Raw genomic sequence first — 20,672 nt, forward strand, 5'->3', positions numbered from 1 at the left:
CAAGGTGCAAGGATGCCTGTGTTGTGGGAAGATTGGTTTTGTGCAGAAAAGGACAGCATGCATAGAAAGCCCCCCTACCCCTCCATTTTGGAGGCGTAGCATTCTGACGCATTTCCAGGTTTACGGTTTCTCATGAATCAGAAAATGCTGCAGAAGCTATGGGTGTTGTGTGAGAAGGGGAAATATTTACGATGACATGAAAAGCAACACAGGGTGGCTTTACATGTCCTTGTAAATGTGGAGCACCGAATTGAGCCGCCTGTGCATCACAAAAAGTGAAGCACCGCAGGTGCATGGGGCTTGTAAATATGCCTCAAAATGTTTATTGATGGCTCTCTTTGGTAACATTCCAAGATAAATATATGAGGCAGTGAGGGTGAGAGAACATCCTACATAGCCTAGTCATTTCCCTGCACAGTCAGATCGATGAGTCATCAAAATGTCAATAATTCACTGATCTCAGAGGAGAACTGTTTAATAATAGAGTGCACACTTTTAAACATTAATTTTTGAAGTAGCCCTGGGTGATCCCATGACTTACTAACATCCACACAACAGCAATCAATGTGTATAATTATATAGCTGCTAGCTGTCAATCATCCAGCTTCCATCCATCTGGTACCATTTTAATTCCCTTGAATTGATTGTTCACTGAGTCATCATGCTCGACATAAAATGTTATTCTGGGTTGTTGTTTCCTTAGGGCAACCTTTATTTTCAATATTAAAGACTAACATGGAACCCTTTTTATGTTTTTTTTATATATTTCAATAGTCACTCTTGTCGTTTGTTTAAGATGCTGGATATTTTTTTTAAACAATGATTGACATCTTATCCTCCTACTAACAAATGCCTATTTACTAGCTGGTAGAAGGCATCTGGAAAATGACAACCTCTGCAGTGGGAAGAGAAAGGACAACATCATGTGCAAAACAACCACAAAAATGTGTGAGCAGGCCTCTTAACCTTAAACATGTAAAGTTGACATTCAAATGGTATCAATATTAGGCTAACTTAACTCGTTACACTATTTTACCTCGAGTGTTTGCTTATAATAGCTAGGGTTTGCTATCTGCTATAGATTATATGTTAAATAATCACGTTCTTTAACGTTGTAAACCACACTTTATTGAAGAATCTGTTTATTTGTTGCAAAAGAAAAATTACACTTCATCACACCCAATTGTTAATTTGAGTACTGGGAGTATTTTAAGGAGTAGAAGATCTAGAGATTCTGATTCAAAAAGTATCTCCCGGTTCCTAGTTTCTGGGATGGTGGAAGGGGAGGCTAGAAGACCTGAAGGGTAATAGAAGGGTGGGGAAATGGACTCTACCTTCCATGACACAGGGGAACATCCTTTACAATGCAACTTTTACAACGCACTACCATTACAACACAACTTTTACAACGCAAGTAATTACTACGCATTGCGCTGGGGGGCGCTCTAGGATAGGGAATAGTTTAATTTACTATCCAACACCTTCCCTACTATCCACGGGGACTGGAGTTGGAATAGTAAATTAAACTATTCACTATCCAGCGCCCCCCAATGCAAGTCTTTGTAACGACTTGCGTTGTAAAACCTGCGTTGTAAAGGGATGCGTGGTAAAAGCATGCGTTGTAACGTCATACATCCATTACAATGATCTTTGTCTTGGTTTTCTTCAGGCATAGGAAGCCTTTCCTCATCTAGGAGAGGATGTGCTTGAAACACAAGGTGAACTTACTAATGTTGTTTGGATAGTTGTCAGGTGGAAATGGAGTTGACTATCATGTGTGTATATTTGAAGATAACTGGGCACTGCTTTAGAAGGTGTGTCAGTGGCCACATATCATGATAGATAAGAGGCAGGATATCAATTATCCTTGGAGAACACCACAGGATGCCTGACGTGTAAGATTCAGCTGTTTTGATTGTGATTAGGGGTGGTTGGAACTCGTGTAATTTGACACTGTGAAATACCACAGAGTTACATAAAAACTCTGCGAGGTTCCCCAGATTTCCGCCAATGGGCGGAAATAGACATATTGTGTTGCTAGCTTAGCAAGCAATGCGCCAAAGTGTGCAGCTACTCAAGTTGATTTTGCTGCAGGATCAAGTAGATTTTCTAGCTGAACAGCATCTTTCTGACCATGAATGGTCATGCCAGCCTGCTTTAAAAAAATCAAACCAGATGTCATCTTAGCGGCCAGAAACCATGCTGGGAGTGCTCACCAACGTACCTTTCTGGAGCCATGCGGAAAAAAATATTCCCTCAAGTGGCAATTGGCAGAATTTTGTAGGAACTCGGCATTAAAAGATTAATGCAGAATAGCCCACATTCCTCCAATTCCGTGGGTGTAACAAAATATTCCGTCCACCCTAATTCTGATCACTGATGTTGAAGAGTTAAGATTGGACCCAGGATACAGAAGTTCCAACTATTCCTGCCAATTTTTTTAGATTGTCTAGCAAAATTGAGTGGTCAACATTGGCATAGCCTCTGGATAGTCTGCGCAGTACAAAAAATGGTTTCTACATTCGTCCAAGGAGAGGCGGATGTCCCTTATATTGACACTGGGCCCGATTCACAGAACTAACCTAAGACAAAATCTTAAACTTACTATCATTTTGTTATTCACAGAAGGCCCTTACTCATTTTGGTATTCACAGAAGGCACTTACTCATTTCGGTATTCACAGAAGTTAGGAGTCCTAACTTTAGGACTCCTAAATGCCTTCTGTGAATACCGAAAGTCTTAAAGTTAGGATTTGTCTCAGTTCAGGAGCAGTAAAGTTAGTACTCCTAACTTTAGGACTCCTAAATATCTTCTGTGAATACCAAAACTCTTAAAGTTAGAATTTTTCTCAGTTTAGGAGTCCTAACTTTACTACTCCTAAACTGAGAAAAATCCTAACTTTAAGACTTTTGGTATTCACAAAAGGCATTTAGGAGTCCTAAAGTTAGGACTCCTAACTTCTGTGAATACCGAAAGGAGTAAGTGCCTTCTGTGAATACCAAAATGAGTAAGTGCCTTCTGTGAATACCAAAATGGTAGTAAGTTTAAGATTTTGTCTTAAGTTAGTTCTGAGAATCAGGCCCTATGACTGTGTTTATGCAACTTGTGGGCTTCATTTATGACTTGGTATCTTGGAGAATATAATTTGGATGCAAGTACCTCTTTTGCCAGGAACTTGATGATAAGGAGTTTAGAAGTGGACTTATAATTAATTAGGATCTTCGGGTCTGCATTTGGGTTTGGTGAGATCTGTTGAGATAGAGTCATATTTTCTAATTCTATATTTGAAGAACTCAGATACATTTTCATAGTGTTGTTGAGGTGCATGTGGGATTCTTGTCAGGGCATTAGAATGACCCCAATAGTGGTAGAGTCCAAAGATCTCCTTTCTGATTATCCTGGGTTTTCTCTATATCTTGCAGCAAATTGTGTTCTTTTTGATTTGCATAATTGTTGTTCTAGATTATGATTGACATATTTGAGTTCTGCAAGATCTTCATTGAACCACTTGTTGAGTATTTTAATGCCTTGTTTGTGTTTGCAAGATTTGACGATATATATTTTTTGCGGCAGATTATGGGCCTGATTCACAGAACTAACTTAAGACAAAATCATAAACTTACTACCATTTACTCATTTTGGCATTCACAGAAGTCACTTACTTATTGATGAGTAAGTGCCTTCTGTGAATACCAAAATCAGTAAGTGCACGTACTAATTTTGGTATTCACAGAAGGTAATGAGTAAGTGCCTTCTGTGAATACCAAAATGAGTAAGTGCCTTCTGTGAATACCAAAATGGTAGTAAGTTGAGGATTTTGTCTTAAGTTAGTTCTGTGAATCCTGCCCTATGTGTTGAGGTAGAAACAATTTCATAGGATCTGTTCAAATGTCACAGAGGTCTTATGTTTCCCAGTTACATGCATGGGTATCTCATCCAGTGCAGGATTTTCACTGTGTGCTGTGATTTGTAGTCTGGGTTTACCGTTGCTAAAGCTAGGAATGCGAGTCCCATAGTTCAAAGGTGTCTATTTTCCACAGAACTATCTTGGTAAAAACGTTAAGTTATGTTAATAAATATATAAAGTGCAAGTACACCGGATTTGTTTCATGACCCTATTCTGAGGGGTGCCAAAGCCCAGGGGACTTACTCGTAGGCTTGAGTAAACAGCCGGGTCTTAAGGAGCTTCCTGAAACTCAAGAGATCAGTGCAGGATCGGATTTCAAAGGGAAGAGAATTCAAATATCTTGGAACTAAGACGGCAAACTTAGCGCTGCCCAGGCTTTTTAGTTTAAAAGAGGGAGTAGACAGAAAGTGCTTGTGGGATGAGCGCAAATTGCGCAAGGGTAGGTGCTTCTGGATAAGGCTATTGAGAAATGTAGTGCTCCTTCCGTTCAGAGACTTGTAGATGAGACAGCATACCTTAAAGGCGTATCTCTGGGTGATCGGGAGCCAGTGCAGCTTTCTCATGAGGGGCGGTAACATGTTGTTGCCTAGGTTGCTGAAAAATCAGTCTTGCAGCCTGGTTCTGAACCAGTTGCAGTCGTTTGACCAAGTAGAGTGGGATGTCGAAGTATAGGGAATTGGCATAATCAATATGGGACATAACCATGGCAAGACACACCTGGATCAGGACAAAACCATGGCAAGAACCACCTGGATCAGGGCTTCTTTAGAATTATATTAAGCTCTTAGAATTACATTAAGCTCTAAGAATTACATTAAGCTGTTAGATGTTCTACAAAGTAGTCCTGAGCAGAGAGTATCCAAAGGAGCACAAAACCATTGATGCAGACTAATAGGGCTATATTTAAGTCCAAAATAAGATAGGGCAGTTGCTCAGAAAGTGCCCCCATAGGTTTCTCCTACAAAACTCAAAGTCAAAGCAAAATGTGGACCTTGGATCTAAATTCACAAGTAGGAACTCCTAGAAACAGGTTCTACAAAATGTTATGTGTTGCCTCACGAAGGAGTAATATTGTTTATTGTTTAGTATTTGTATAGTGTGAACAGATCTGCCTAAAAAAGAGGTGTCCTGAAGCTTACGATACTCTATACAGAACAAGAATAGAACATAGGAAGAGATAGTTACTACATAAATTTTTTAGGTTGAACATGGTTTTAAATGTTTGTAGAGTAGATTGAGAACGTAGGTGATTTAGGCATTTTATTTCAGGCTTTCGGGTGATTACTGAAAACACCTCTCTTCCAATTCTACCTTTTTTAATTTGGGGACTGCCAATTGAATTTGTGAAGGGGACGTCAGGGTTCTGAGAAGAGTATATCTGGTGAACGCATCCTCAATAGAATCATCAGGCATTGGATTGCAATATGGCAGAGACAGAGACCCTTATACAGGCGTCCATTGCCTCCAGTGATCAAGTGAAGTTTGCATAACTGGTCTCATTTTGCTAAGTTTATCCTGGTGAAAGCTTTACCCAATGAGTGGGTTTCACACACAACTTGTAATGTCAGGTGGAAAGTCCCATTTCCACCAAAATTGGGATTCCAACTAGATTTAAAGTACTAGTCGGTTTAAATAAAATATTATGCTAAACTTAGGCAACTGTAAAATGACAAAGTGATCAAGGTATTTTTCATCATGGAAGCAGTTTTAGTGAATGTTCCTTTATGAATTGTGTAGTGGGAATGATATATCATGCTACTAATCCGGCGACAACTGCAGTATGCTCCTTTAAACCCAGCACCAGATTAAAATATCACTAGTCTTCCTTCATGTGTGTTGCTGCTTAGCAGATCATCGAAGCAATACCTAGTTCAGTTCCATCTCTCAGCTTGTTGAAAGTTGGGCTGAGACCGTCAACATTATCGGCGCCCTCTTGCTCTCCTTAACCTTTTTTTGCGCGTAAACCAGCCGCCATTTTGAACACCATGGTTTCCCTGCTCTCGCCGAGAGCCAGCGCGCCTCTCTCCCCCTCCTAGCTTCGCCGGCATCCCCCGCATACTGACAACCCCCCTGCCTGCACCTGCCGCGAATCATAAAACCCCTCTTCAGCGCTGCTCTGCCCCAGGCCCTCGTCCTGTTCCCAGCGCAACACCTCCCCTCTTCCCATTTATGATCCCCGGCCCTTTGATGCAAACCCCCTTTTCCCCGTGTGCCCGTTCGTCTTCCTCGTTCCCAGGCGACACCCAGCTCTGCCGATACTGTTCCTTGCCCCTCCCCGTACAATAGAAAGTTTCCCCCCAGCAAGGGATCCCCGGGTTGATCAAAGCCCCCCGCCCTACGAGATCCGATCGAACCCCACACACTCCGTGAATCGGCGGAATATCCAGCTGCGCGATGATCACCACCTGTTGTGAACGGGGCAGGGACTTCCACTGTAACCTTGCGTGGGAACGGGCTGGGAAGGGGGGATTCTGAGGATGTCTTTCCGTACATCAAAGTATCGACGAGAATGTGTTACGTGCAATAAAGAGATAAACTTGTGTATAAGAGGCCAGGCCTCAGGGATGCAGTTAGAGCACCTCAGAACGATACCTTCTGTCCGTTTCGTTGTGTTCTCCTCCGGAGAGAATAAAAACCTTGTTTCCTGCCTTCCAGTCTCCAGCGCCTGCCTCTTCAATAGTTTAACTTCTTTGTGGGTTCAAGAGGCGACACCGCCTTAAGGATCTTATATTCTGGTTGGTAGTGTCACCCTTTTTTCAACAATTGGCGTCCCAAGCGTGGGGCCCATCAGCGACCCATGGATCCAGTGGGAGAGGTCCTGACGACAAAGTGAACGACTGCAACGATCGGGAACGCGTCTGTCCGATAGACCCTCGTCTGACAGCCGATCATCCGAACTTCACTGGTTCCGAACAGACCTCTCTCGAGTGATCTACGGTCCTGACTGGGAACCATCAGGAGTGCCGCGAGGATAACGGAGAAGAGAGGACGATCGGGCGCTGGATTCGGAAGACAAGAAACTGTCCATGCGGTCCGGGTAAGGTCGTGTAATCACGACAAGTTGCGAAGTGATTGCTTGATTGCTTGATTGTTTAAAAATACTAGTATTGCTCTTTTTATTTATTTGGAGATTCACTGTCTGCAAACGGAGAAACAACGGGCTCTCTCTTTGCAAGCAGTGGAGGATAGGTAGGGCAGCAGCCGTGCTTATTTTTTTCTCCCCCACTCAATAATTACTTGAAACTGAACTGTTGTTCGCAAAACTATTGTTTCCTGGAGATTCCCTGTCTGCAAACAGGGAAGAGACCACCCTTTTTGCAGACAGTGAAAAGGGTAGGTAACGCAGATCTTTGCGGACCTACTCATTCTCCCCATTGTTATTTATTGGTCTTTTGTTATTTTGATCCATGAGGTATTCACTGCCTGCAAACAACGTAGAATAGAAATATTCTGTCCAGTCTTTGCACCTAGTGATAAGATAGGCAGTGCTGACTTTTTAGTCCCTCGTTACGAGCCGTCATGTCTGTCTTCTCCCCACTGATTAGTAGCCTGTTTAGCCCGGACCGCTTATTAGAGATGGACCATCCAGCCCCACTGGAAGGCACCCCTAATAAGGACATGTTCATGAAGCATGGATTGACCGCTATAGCCTATAGTAAACTATGGCATAAATATACGAAAAAGGGTCAAGGAAGTCAGTGGCCCCTGATAGGATCCTTCGATGATGATAAAATAAAAACGCTAGAAACTGCCCTGGGTAAAAACAAGACAACACCCACTATGCTTGACAGTTTCGGCATGTGGCGAAAAGAAACTGAACAACGTAAAAAGAAAACTGAGAGTAGGCTGGAAAAAGAGCTGCGAAAAGCAGCCCACCTAGCTGCCCAGAACTTAGAAAAAGAGATAAAGGAAAGAGAGAAAGCTAAACAGAAACTAGAAATGGAAACGCCAAGCCAGTGTCCGGTTAGAACTCCCTCCATGCTCTACCCTGATTTACCCTCGAAACAACGAGCCAATGAGGACCTGCTGTTAGGTCCGCCTATCATCTACATGCCCCCTCCATATGCCCCTTTTCAACCCTTGGCGCAGCACCCGCCACCCCCAGGTACAAACGAAGGTACCGCCACAGCGTCGGCCCCAATGGCCTCTGTGCCAGCCGAACCCCTTGTATTAAAACCCGCATCAACAACAACGTTCGACGACCATGAGACTCGAGGGGCTGGCCCTGCAAGAACAAACAGACTAGACAAAGATGAGCGAGCGGGGATCGACAAAATAGCAAGGACACTGGTAGAAAGGAAGGATGATGAAGAGTACATCACAGATATGTTCAGCTCGTATACAGGGAGTTACAGACGACATTTTACCGTACGACTGTGTTATCATGTCTTGAATGCATACGAGGACCGATATCGAGACAAAGGTCCCGAGAGCCTAAGGACTCTGTACCGGAAGGTCGATATCGGGGATGAGGGCGAGTGTGATGTGTCGGACCTCCTTACGCGTACGCTTGAGGTTTTCCGCCACCTCACTGAACGAAAGCCGGGAGCTAAATCCGCAACCTCCGTAGTGACCGAACCACCAACCGAGCAATCTAACACCATGATGCCGATACGAGAGGCTGCCCCTTACTGGGTTCCTCCCCGGGGTACAGGGACTCACGATGATGCAAACAACCAAGATGCGAAGGGAAGGGTAGTGTACAACTGGGTCTACCAGCCATGGGACCGGCAAGAGATACTGACATTCCGGAAATCTCTACCCGACCTACGTAAAAACCCCACTGCCTTCTATACTGAATTGGGTACAGCCCTGGGCTCAACGATTATGACCCTGGCTGACATCGACTTGTTCTTCGGGTTATGTCTACCCGCTGATGTGTGGAAGCAAATCCGGAAAGTCGACCACCTTGAGCTGTTTGGACATACCTGGTCACAACTCAATGACCTGGATAAACAACGGGGACCAGGACAAAAGCCTTTGAAATCCATTCTAGACCTTCCAGATAAAATCGTAGAGAAATTAAAAACCCTGATCCCAGAAAAGAAAGTGGACTGGTCGATAGTAACAGCCTGTCGCCAGAAACCCCAGGAGGATGTATCGGAATACTTCTCCCGGTTTGAAACGGTGTTCTCCGATTACAGCGGCCAGGACATGACCACTGCAACCGGACACCATCTGTTTGTCCAGAATTATGTTAAGGGCCTATCATCGGAAATCTCCCAGAAACTACAGGCCAGCGAGAGTAGTTGGGCAGCCTCCAAACCTACAGCGATTCTCCAAATGGCCCAATATTATGAGCATCAGAAAAATGAAAACGATAGGGCGACAGAGAAAAAGAAGAAGGACTTAAAAGAGAGGGTGATGATTGCCAAACTGCAAGGGGTGACTATAGGACGAGACCAATACCGGGGAAACTACCAGACAAACGTCCCTAAGACTACATTTCCCCAGGACCGCACTCTGACTTCCTACAGTGGACGCACAGACCTTAGAGAAAACCAGTGCGCTTTCTGCAAAGGGACTGGCCATTGGAAATCCCAGTGCCCAGTTCTTCTGGAAATGATCAGAAACAAAGACCCCAGGGATGTAGCAAACGGACCGAGACCTAAGGGACAACAGCGAGGGCCCCAAATGACGCGACTAACGACAGATCAAGCAGACCAAATACGTTCGATCGACCCAGGCAGAACCAATATCAACAATCTGACTATGACGACACTCACACCTTCGCATAGGACAGCCAAGGGCGAGGGAGGGATCCAGTCGAGCTCTATGTTGACCAGCAGGGCCCTTATGTCACTGCTAAGGTCCTGGGTACCAAGTCTCCATTTCTGGTAGACACTGGCGCAACACGTAGTGCGTTATCTAAACGACTGATTCCAAGGGCACCCTTGTCTGGCTCACTCATAACATCGACAGGTTTCGATGGAACGCCCTCCACCAACCCTTTGTCTGCCCCGATTCTCTTTGACGTAGAAAACAACACCACCGACACCACGTTCTTGCTTTCCTCCAATAGCCCTGACGCCATTATGGGACTTGACTTACTGAAACACTTCCGAGCGACGATCAGGTGTTCTCAAGATGGAGTTCGAGTGTTTCTTTACGACAACCCCGTTCTGCTTAGACATTGCTCTCCCCGACACATGTTTTCCATCACCGACGTTGACGCATCCCTGCTTGACACTCTACCTCCGTATCTGTGGGCCAAAGCGGATTCGGACGTAGGGCGTATGTTAATTGACCCAGTGCACATTACTGTCCGACCAGACGCAACACTCCCAAAACTCCCACAATATCGGATATCGCCAGAGGGCGAGAAGGCATTGGTAATGATTATCCAGTCACTGATAGACGCAGGAGTGGTAGAGGAAGTGGTTAGCAACATTTGCAACAGCCCTATCTTGCCCATTATCAAGAAGCAGGGAGAGGGAGATGAGAAAGCATACCGTTTTATCATCGACCTCCGAGAGATCAACAAAGTGGTGGTACCCCAGTACCCTGTGGTCTCAGACATCACCACCATCCTGACTTTGATTCCATCCACTGCCACCACCTTTTCCGTCATCGACCTCAAGAACGCATTCTTCTCCATCCCCATCCACCCAGACAGCCGATATCTCTTCGGCTTTACCCTAAAAGCCCGCTCATATAGGTGTTGCCGAGCGCCTCAAGGCTACACGGAAAGCCCTAGCATTTACAGCCAGGCCCTCAAAAGACAACTAGACCAAGTCCAGTTACCCGACGGAGTGGTGTTGGTACAATATGTCGATGACATCCTTTTGGCGGCCGACACCACCCCTCTAGCGGTTACCGCCACCATTCGACTCTTGCACTTCCTTGCGGAAAATGGCCACAAGGTCTCCAAGAAGAAGTTGCAATTCTGCCTACCCCAGGTCACTTACCTAGGCCACCTTTTGTCCAAAGATGGAAGAAAACTCACCCCTGATCGAATCCAAACCATTCTAGATACCCCTGTCCCTAAGACCCAGAAGCAGGTTCGCTCCCTATTAGGCCTCACCTCCTTCTGCCGACAATGGTTACCAAACTTCAGCCTCGTTGTAAAACCACTGCTTTCTCTGCTAAACAAAGACGTCCCTTTCCCACTCCCTTGGACCCCTGAGTGTCAAACTTCCTTCACAGAACTGCGAGATGCCCTTTGCTCAGCCCCTGTCCTAGGTACCCCTGATTACAAAAAGCCCTTCTCCCTTTACACTCACGAAAGGGAGGGGTGCGCTTTATCTGTCCTGACCCAGGCCATCGGCCCTAAGCAACGACCGTGCGCTTACTTCTCTGCCACTCTTGACCCTGTCGCCAGAGCCTTGCCTGCCTGCCTTCGAGCTGTAGCTGCTGCTGCAATCTCTATCCGACAGAGTGAGGGGATTGTACTCTCGAATTCCCTCACGGTACTGGTACCCCATGCAGTCGACACCCTCCTGAACCAAACCAAGACGCAACATCTGACAAGTGCACGACTGACTGGATACGAACTGACCTTGCTTGCCCCCCATATCACCCTGAAAAGATGCACCACACTGAACCCAGCAACTCTGTTACCCTTGCCAGAGAACGATCCCGATGTGCACCCCGTACATGACTGCGTGACTCTTACGGACGAACAGACCAGGAGTAGGGTCGATCTCAGAGACACGGCTTTCCCTGACCCCGACGGGGAGCTGTGGGTGGACGGTTCTTGCATCAAACTCTCCGATGGTACCACTTCCGCTGCCTATGCAGTCACCACGGCTCGAACTGTAGTAGAAACAGCCCGCATCACCCAGCGATCTGCCCAGGCAGCGGAACTGATTGCTTTGACACGAGCCTGCATCCTGGCGACAGGAACCACAGCGAACATTTACACCGACAGCCAGTATGCCTTCGGGGTGGTTCACCATTTTGGGCTCCTTTGGAGGGAAAGGGGATTCTTGACCTCACACGGCACACCCATTTTGCACGGGGATCTAGTCTCCGCCTTAATCGAAGCTGTCCTCCTCCCCAACAAACTTGCCGTTATCAAATGCCAGGCACACAAGAAAGTGACAGACATTATTGGACAGGGAAATGCACTAGCCGACATCACCGCCCGAACGACAGCTGAAAATAGAACGACAACACGTATGTACGTGACCAGGTCACAAGCAGAAAACTGGACTGACGCCAAGGACACAATTAGAGACATACAAACGGCTAGCACACAACACGAATTGACTGAATGGACACGGGTGGGATTGAAAGACGATGAAGGCTGCTGGCGGACAAAAGACACGAACAGATGGTTGCTACCTGATTCATACTTGATTCCCATATTGACCATGGCACACTCCCCTGCCCACATAGGATCAGCCCCCATGATCGAACTTGTCTCCAGGGTTTGGCACAATGACAAGATCCCAGATTCCGCCAAATGCCTGGTCCAACAATGCTTAATATGCCTGCAACACAACCCCGGGAAAGGAACTGTAGTACCCCGGGGGGGATTTGGGGTCCCAAACCACCCATTTGAAGTCCTGCAGATGGACTACATCCAGCTAGACAGATGCCAAGGCCTGAAATATGTACTCGTCGTGGTGTGCGCATTTAGCAAGTGGGTGGAAGCATATCCAACCCGTGACAACACCGCTATGGCCACTGCAAAGGTTCTGTTAAAGGAGTTTTTCCCCCGTTATGGCCTCTGTCGTGTTTTATGGAGTGATAATGGCCCCCACTTCGTAGCCAAAGTTATCCAGCTCATCCTAAATGGGCTGGGTATTAAACAGAAATTCCACGCAGTCTTCCACCCTCAATCTGCTGGGCTTGTCGAACGACACAATGCCACACTAAAGCTTAAACTGGCCAAAATAGTGGCTACCACGGGCCTGAAATGGCCAGACGCCCTCCCATTGGCATTGCTATCGATGCGCTCTACCCCCACCCGACATCACTTAACCCCTTATGAAGTTGTCTTCGGTCGACCCATGAGCGTCTGGTCTGCCCCGAAACCAACTTCCATTCATGACGTTCCGGACGTCCTAATGTCTGATTATCTGTACAAATTGACTGAAACTTTGTCTGTCCTTCATCAGCAGGTGCAGCAGGCCATCCCCGATGCTTCCAGGGGTCCGGGTCACGCCATCCAGCCGGGGGACTTCGTGCTGATCCGAAATTTTCAGCGATCAAAGAGTTTGGAACCCCGGTGGACGGGCCCCTGGCAAGTGCTGATCACCACTCGGACCGCACTTCGAGTGGAGGGGAAGAAACACTGGCTGCACGCTCATCACTGCAAAAAGGTCTCTCCAGCCCTGGCCACGACAGACACCGTCAACACCCAAGAAGAGCTCCTGAACCAGGACCGACCATCGTTGAACTGCTATCCTGATACAGAGACACTTGAACTTTCAAAACATCCTGACCCCACTGTGCCATCTCGAGAAGGGTATTTCCTGCGTCGAAAGGAGGGAGCTTCGGCTAAGTAGGCCACGGACTAGGTTAAAGGATCTCAGAACGGTGACCCAAACTACCAAAGGTTACCTGGAGAGAAGCTGAAACTAAGTCTGTGGTCCTGCCCACTACCGAGCACCTTGAAAACGAAGATGATGGAAGCGCCAGATAAGAAGATGATGGAAGCGCCAAACAAGAAGCCGACGGGGACAGCAGGAAATACCCACTACAGAAATCCGAGAACAGACAGACTCCATAGCTCAAAGACAATTGCACTCTTCATCACAATCCTCTTCTGTTTTCTCCTCATGACCACGCTCTGGATTTTGGAAGAACATGCACCTGCTCACGAAACATTCCTAACCACTGCTCAGCCTACCACCATGAAGGAACACTATCTAATTTCGCTCTCTCCTCAACTAAGAGAGAGGCGAAAGGAGTTTTGGAACAACTCTTTCGTGCAGCTACTTCACCAGCACAATCTTGCCACCAATACCACCAACTGCTGGATCTGTGGGTTGCTACCCCATGCCACTGGACATTCAATACCATTCATCCCTTCACCCTTCTCTGTCCACGGCTCCTGCCTTGCTTGGCTGATCCTCCTGCAAGAGAGCTATACGGGCAATGCCACCTCCAGCAGAACTGCAGCACATTCTTCTCACGGGGCCGGGCGAAACAAGACAAAGACACACTTCTGCCCGCTGACCCCCAGCGATTCGATCCAAATGGACATCCCGGCTAAAGAACGAATCGAAATGCAGGTGTTCAACAATCCAACCAGACCCACCTTCTCCTATCTGCGGAAACGAACGGCTGCCACTCTGACTGTGGCCCTGTCGGTCATCAACGTCACAGGCCACATGTGTGTAGAAGGACTTGGGACACAGCTGGTGGGTCGCAGCGCTTGCCGCTTTACCAGAACTTTGGATTCCACGGATCCACCTTCCTTTGTGTCATCCCCAAACATGTATTTCATCTGCGGCACGAAGGCCTACACCTGGCTCCCCAAAGGCTGGGGGGGCACTTGCTACATCTCCTTCGTCCTTCCTCCGACTTATGTAGCCCCAGCGAATCACCACAGGCAAAAACGAGCCAAAGACATTGAACAAGCCGACTCAACAGGGGCGCAGTTCCTCGATGCTATGAAAGGACTCGTCCCCCTTTGGGGCCCGATGGCAAACAGCCGTGCCATCCGACATTTGACTCAGGCAGTCGAGACAACCATGAACATCACAGCGGGCATCTTTGCCAACAACACTGCCGAGCTCCAAGCGGTCCGTTTGGTGGCTCTTCAGAACCGCCTCGTTCTAGATGTGGTTCTGGCGGACCGTGGAGGAGCATGCCGCATTATTGGGTCCAGCTGTTGCACATACATACCGGACAACTCACCCTCAGTGTACAAAGCCATCGAACATCTTCACAGACTCTCTTCGGAAGTTCACCAAGAGCAAGAAGAATGGTCGCTTGGCGGTTGGTTCTGGGACACCGTCAAAAGCTGGGGCTGGAGACTGCTCACCATTATCCTGATTCCCGTAGTTGTAATATGCGGCCTGTGCTTGGGAATTCAATGTCTGCCACCTATGTGTTCTTTATGTGCGAGTTGTATTTTTCCCAAAACTGTGGACTTTGGAAGCGAACACATGAGAGCATTGTATGATACCGAAGTTAGGAATTTGATGAAAATTGACATTGAGTAAAGCAAGTTGGCTAGATATGTTGAAAAGGGGGGACTGTTGAAAGTTGGGCTGAGACCGCCAACATTATCGGCGCCCTCTTGCTCTCCTTAACCTTTTTTTGCGCGTAAACCAGCCGCCATTTTGAACACCATGGTTTCCCTGCTCTCGCCGAGAGCCAGCGCGCCTCTCTCCCCCTCCTAGCTTCGCCGGCATCCCCCGCATACTGACAACCCCGCTGCCTGCACCTGCCGCGAATCATAAAACCCCTCTTCAGCGCTGCTCTGCCCCAGGCCCTCGTCCTGTTCCCAGCGCAACACCTCCCCTCTTCCCATTTATGATCCCCGGCCCTTTGATGCAAACCCCCTTTTCCCCGTGTGCCCGTTCGTCTTCCTCGTTCCCAGGCCGACACCCAGCTCTGCCGATACTGTTCCTTGCCCCTCCCCGTACAATAGAAAGTTTCCCCCCAGCAAGGGATCCCCGGGTTGATCAAAGCCCCCCGCCCTACGAGATCCGATCGAACCCCACACACTCCGTGAATCGGCGGAATATCCAGCTGCGCGATGATCACCACCTGTTGTGAACGGGGCAGGGACTTCCACTGTAACCTTGCGTGGGAACGGGCTGGGAAGGGGGGATTCTGAGGATGTCTTTCCGTACATCAAAGTATCGACGAGAATGTGTTACGTGCAACAAAGAGATAAACTTGTGTATAAGAGGCCAGGCCTCAGGGATGCAGTTAGAGCACCTCAGAACGATACCTTCTGTCCGTTTCGTTGTGTTCTCCTCCGGAGAGAATAAAAACCTTGTTTCCTGCCTTCCAGTCTCCAGCGCCTGCCTCTTCAATAGTTTAATTTCTTTGTGGGTTCAAGAGGCGACACCACCGGGCAATACTTAAGGATCTTATATTCTGGTTGGTAGTGTCACCCTTTTTTCAACAAGCTCATGTACACCTAGAAGGTTTTCTTGCCACTGAGACAAAGTGAAGATGTAACATTGAGCCAAAAATTAATAGGAGAAGTTATGTAATAATAATAATAATAAATCTTTCTTTATTCGGTTAATCACAGGGAAAACCATAGAAGAAGCAATCAGCAATTTCAGTAATATACATAAAACGAGACATTTCAAATAACATTTAAGATTTAGTAATAATCAGGAAACATATATTTAAAAAGAAAAAATATTTGCTTTAAAAAGTTATGGATTTTTTCTGTGCATGTTGCTAAAGGTTTTTTCTGTGATTCATAATACATTTTAAAAAGTTTAGGACTAGGTAGCAAATTTCTTCGGACTCTAGGGATTGCAATCGATAAAAGGCCGGTCGGCACTGTCTAAGGCCCCACCGCCTGCATATCGGGAGAATCCAACGTTTTCTGTGGGGATGGTAGAACTTACAGAACAAGAAAGCGTGGATATTCGATTGAATTGATTTCCCATCGCAGGGGCATGGGGGCATGTTTTTTTCCCAGGCCTTATTTATGGGAAAAGCGACCAGTCTGTAGAAAAGATTCAATCTAAACCTAGTCAGTAACATCCTCTCGTAAGTTTTACTCTGTAGGGTGAGGTAAGGTTGGATGCCAAAGGTTTGCTGGATTATATTCGCGTGAATTACTGAGGGTTTAGCGGCGTCAGTTGACAATCTTAAAGTTTCCAAGTGTCGCAAGGCGAGTTCTGTGAGTTTTTTTTGGAAGGGAGACAATCGACTCTGGTTGGAGAAAGTAGTTTTCAAGCCCAAGGTCAGTAAAAAAATGTTTGATGTAACGGAGCCACTTCAGTCTAGAAGAGTGGTCGAGTGACATTGTATCGGCCACTATCGACTGAGATAATGTGTTCACATCCGATACCCAAATACGCCTCCACAGGAGCAAAGGCTGGATTTTAATAAGATCCTGAAGATACGGTATTCCCAGTTCCATGTGGGAGGCGTAGATTGATGAACCTTTCGGGGTCGCTAGAAGAAATCTTATGAATTCGTTTTCAATTTTCTGTAAAGATTCAACATCTGTGTGACCCCAGACTCCTGCTCCATAGAGAGCAATAGCCTGGCACTTGGCTTTGTAAATTCTCAGCAATTCTACTGGACGTCTCCTTCCCAATTTTCGTGAGAAGGACTGCAAAGCCGCTGTCGAGCGTTTAAAAAGATGGCATCTGGTGTCCACAGCTGGTTTCCATGATAGTTTATCATCTATCATCACCCCAAGGTATGGATATTGTGTAGTAGTCTCAAGTGGTTGCTTGTCAAGGAAGATGTTTTTTATGCCTTTCTTCACTCCCCCCGTGATCATTACAAACGTTTTTTTTACGTTCACCTTGAGGTCCAAGGAATTCATAAAAGAGGTGTATCTGTTGAGTGAAAGCTGAAGTTCGCGAGGAGTTCGGGCCAAGATGACAGCGTCATCCGCGTAGAGGAGTGCTGGAATCGGTCTCTGTTTCAGTTTTGGGAGGTCCTGAGCCCCCCTCAGCATCTCTTCCTCCAGGCCGTTGGTATAAAGCGAGAAGAGGAAGGGGGCCAGAACACAACCCTGCCTGACTCCTCGCTCCACGCCGAACGGCGCCGTCAACTCGCCATTCTTTCCAAAGCGAACTCTCGCCGAGGCTCCAGAATAGACCTCTCTCAGGAGATCCAACAAGGAAGGGTCTATGTCCATTTTTCTTAAGACTGTCCATAGTTTGGAGTGTGAGACGCAGTCAAAAGCGGCAGACAAGTCCACTTAGACCATGTATACCGTGGTTTTCTTGGCATGCATGTATTTGGCCATTATGAGACTGAGGTTAAGTGCCTGCTCTACTGTTCCAAGACCTGCTCTGAAACCAAATTGGAGATCTGAGATGATTTCTTTTTCCTCACACCACAGTTGGAGTCTCTCCAGCATGACCCTTCCCACCACTTTGCCGAGGGAGTCCAGAAGAGAAATAGGACGATAGCATTTTACATCCTGGCGGTCCCCTTTCTTAAAAATGGGGACCATAATTGATCTGGTCCAGGAGTCTAGAATTCCTTCACTGGCTGCAGCAGCACAAACTCTTGTTAGGATGGGTGCCCAGAGATCCTGATTGAATTTGAAAAGGTCGACAGGAACGCCATCGGGGCCCGGGGCTTTTCCTGTCTTACTTCTTTCCAGGGCCACCAAGATTTCCGAAATATCAAAGGATATTGGGATAGGATATTGTACCTCATTAAAGAGGTTCGTTAAATGGTCTGTGGTTCCTTGATTTTTGAATATATTTCCAAAGTGGGCGATCCACGTTCCCTCATCTATAGCTACCTCTATCTTGGGGGAGTTGTTCGCTGAGAGGTATGGGGATCTCACCGTTCTCCAGAAATCCTTGCTGCATTTTGATAAGGAACTCCTGTCTAAATCTTTCCACAATTTCTCTTTCAGTTGTTGGACTCTAAGGTTACGATCCCTTTTATACTGTCTTCTCAAAAGCTGAATGAGACCGACGTCTCTTGGTTTTTTGCGAAGAGCAGATTTTAGATCAGTTAAGGCCTTAGTGCAATTGTGGTCAAACCAACCTTTTTTTGCTAGATGTTTATTTGTAGTTTTTCCCGTGAGCAACTCTTTAGCTACTGCCAGGATTTCTCCGAAATTTGACAGGACCTCTGCGTGGTTTAATGTCGGGTCCAGGCAATTGATGATTTTCGGGTATGCTTGGTTGACTATTTTTTTGGTAAGTTTTTGCGGGTCGATCTTTTCCCACTTTATGGTGTAGCCGTTTTGTTTTCCTAATTGCAATCTTTCTTGAGTGAGGGCTTTTGCTATGTTAGTGACCTTTGATTTACACTCTGAGGAATAGAGTTCTATCTTTAATGCGTAGTGATCGCTTAGTATATTTGTCATTACTTGGAAGCCTGCAAGCTTTGTAGCGATGCCTTGGGACAGGAATATATAGTCCACTGTTGTCTGGTGGCCTCTGCCCACGTAGGTTGCGTCCAGTTGGAATTCCCTCGCCATTAGGGAGTTAGCGATCACTAGATCAAACTCTGACAGAATATTATTCATAGTATTGCCGGAATTGTTGTGGGCGAAGTGGGCTAATGGAGCTTCTTGTTCATCCACGAACCCGCAACGTTTGGAGACTGCCATTGGGCATGGATGAAGGTTAAAATCCCCTCCCCAGATCAGATGGATCGTTTTAGAGTTAGTCTCCCTCTGAAGTAGGGATCTTAGTCTCTCCTGCATGTTTTCAACGAAAATTAGAAAGTCGTGTTCCGTTAGGTTGTTGTATGAATTTACGAGAACTATGGTATCTTCGTTTACAAAGGAGAGAAATAGTATCTGGCAATTAGAGTCTGTAAAGAAATTGGTCACTTTTAGGCGAGATAGGGTGTTGGCAATATAGATTGTGAGTCCTCCTTTGGGTCTACCCATTGCGCTACGGCTAGCTGGGGAAGAATAGGTTTTATACCCTAGCAGGTGGAGCTCTGAGGTTGTCCAGGTCTCTTGAAGGCAGATTATTTTGCCTTGTTCGAGGAAGTTCACTGCTAAAGGGTCGTCGATCTTGGATCGTAGACCCGCCACGTTCCAGAATAGGAAGGGTATTGTGTGGTGATTAGCTTTTGGGATTAAGGTTTGTGAAATCTCCTCAAAGTTGTTAATTAAGAGAGGGGAATGTGGGAGGTTAGGAGTAGTGTGATCAATGTCCCTTGATGGTCAGTCTACCATTTCTAGGGGACTGAATCGATTTACTAGTGGGATGTTATACCAAGGGTCCCATCTGGGCGGTTCTCTGCGGGTCACCTTCTGCTATTGGTATCCCCATTCTCCCCAATTGAACCCTGGTGGCGTCGATTTACTACGTGCCACGGGTTCTCCTGCTCTCGAAAGCGTGGGGGGCCATATTGTCTATTCTCGTATACTAGGGGTTGACGCTGGGATCGTTCAGCCCAGGGAAAGATAGGGTCCTCAAAAAAGTTACTGTTTGTGGGTTGGAGGATGGGGTAAAAAAAGGACAGTGGTTTTATACTAATTCCTCCAGTGACATTAGGTTGGTCCCAGGAGATAATGTATTCGGCTACCCAGGGGTCCTCAAAAGTTATAATAATACAGTCCCCTGAGAACTGTTTTTTGCCTTTCCCCACCCATGGGGTCCTGCGTAGGGAGGAAATCCTTCCATGGCAATTTGTTGGCATGGGCCGATTTGCCTGTAGCCAATGGTGGACTTTGTTTTTTAGGGACCATGGAGGTTCTGCCGTGTTGGGAGCTACTTCGGGTACTCCAATCATGACTGCTACGTAGGGGGCGGCCTCGGGGGGAAGCTCAGAATGAGCTCTGATTTCTCCAGGCCCTCTTGAGGTGTTTCTTTGAGTTGATTGAAAAATAGAATTTTGTGCCGGGATCTTGGGAGGTGCGGTTTTCCTTGGTGCTGGTTGTGAGGAGAGGTTAGTGGATGCCGCGTTATTAACTTGTTTTGATATGATTGGCATTGTGGGAGTAGAGATTGATGTAGTTGAAGGCAACGTAATTGGGAGGGTTGGGGTAGGAGGTAATGCTATTGGTGTGATTGTCTGTGGTGCAGTAGTTTGCGGAATTGTGGGTTTTGCAGTGAGAGTCACGGGGTTTGGGAGGGAGTTTAGAAAAGGGTTAGTGCCTCCTTTCTTTTGTTGGGAATGCCCCTGATTGTGTTGTGATGGGGAGGTAAGTTTTGAAATCTGGGATTCTATC

Source organism: Lissotriton helveticus, chromosome 4_1 (genome assembly GCF_964261635.1).
Source record: "Lissotriton helveticus chromosome 4_1, aLisHel1.1, whole genome shotgun sequence".
In the NCBI taxonomy this organism is placed as follows: Eukaryota; Metazoa; Chordata; class Amphibia; order Caudata; family Salamandridae; genus Lissotriton; species Lissotriton helveticus.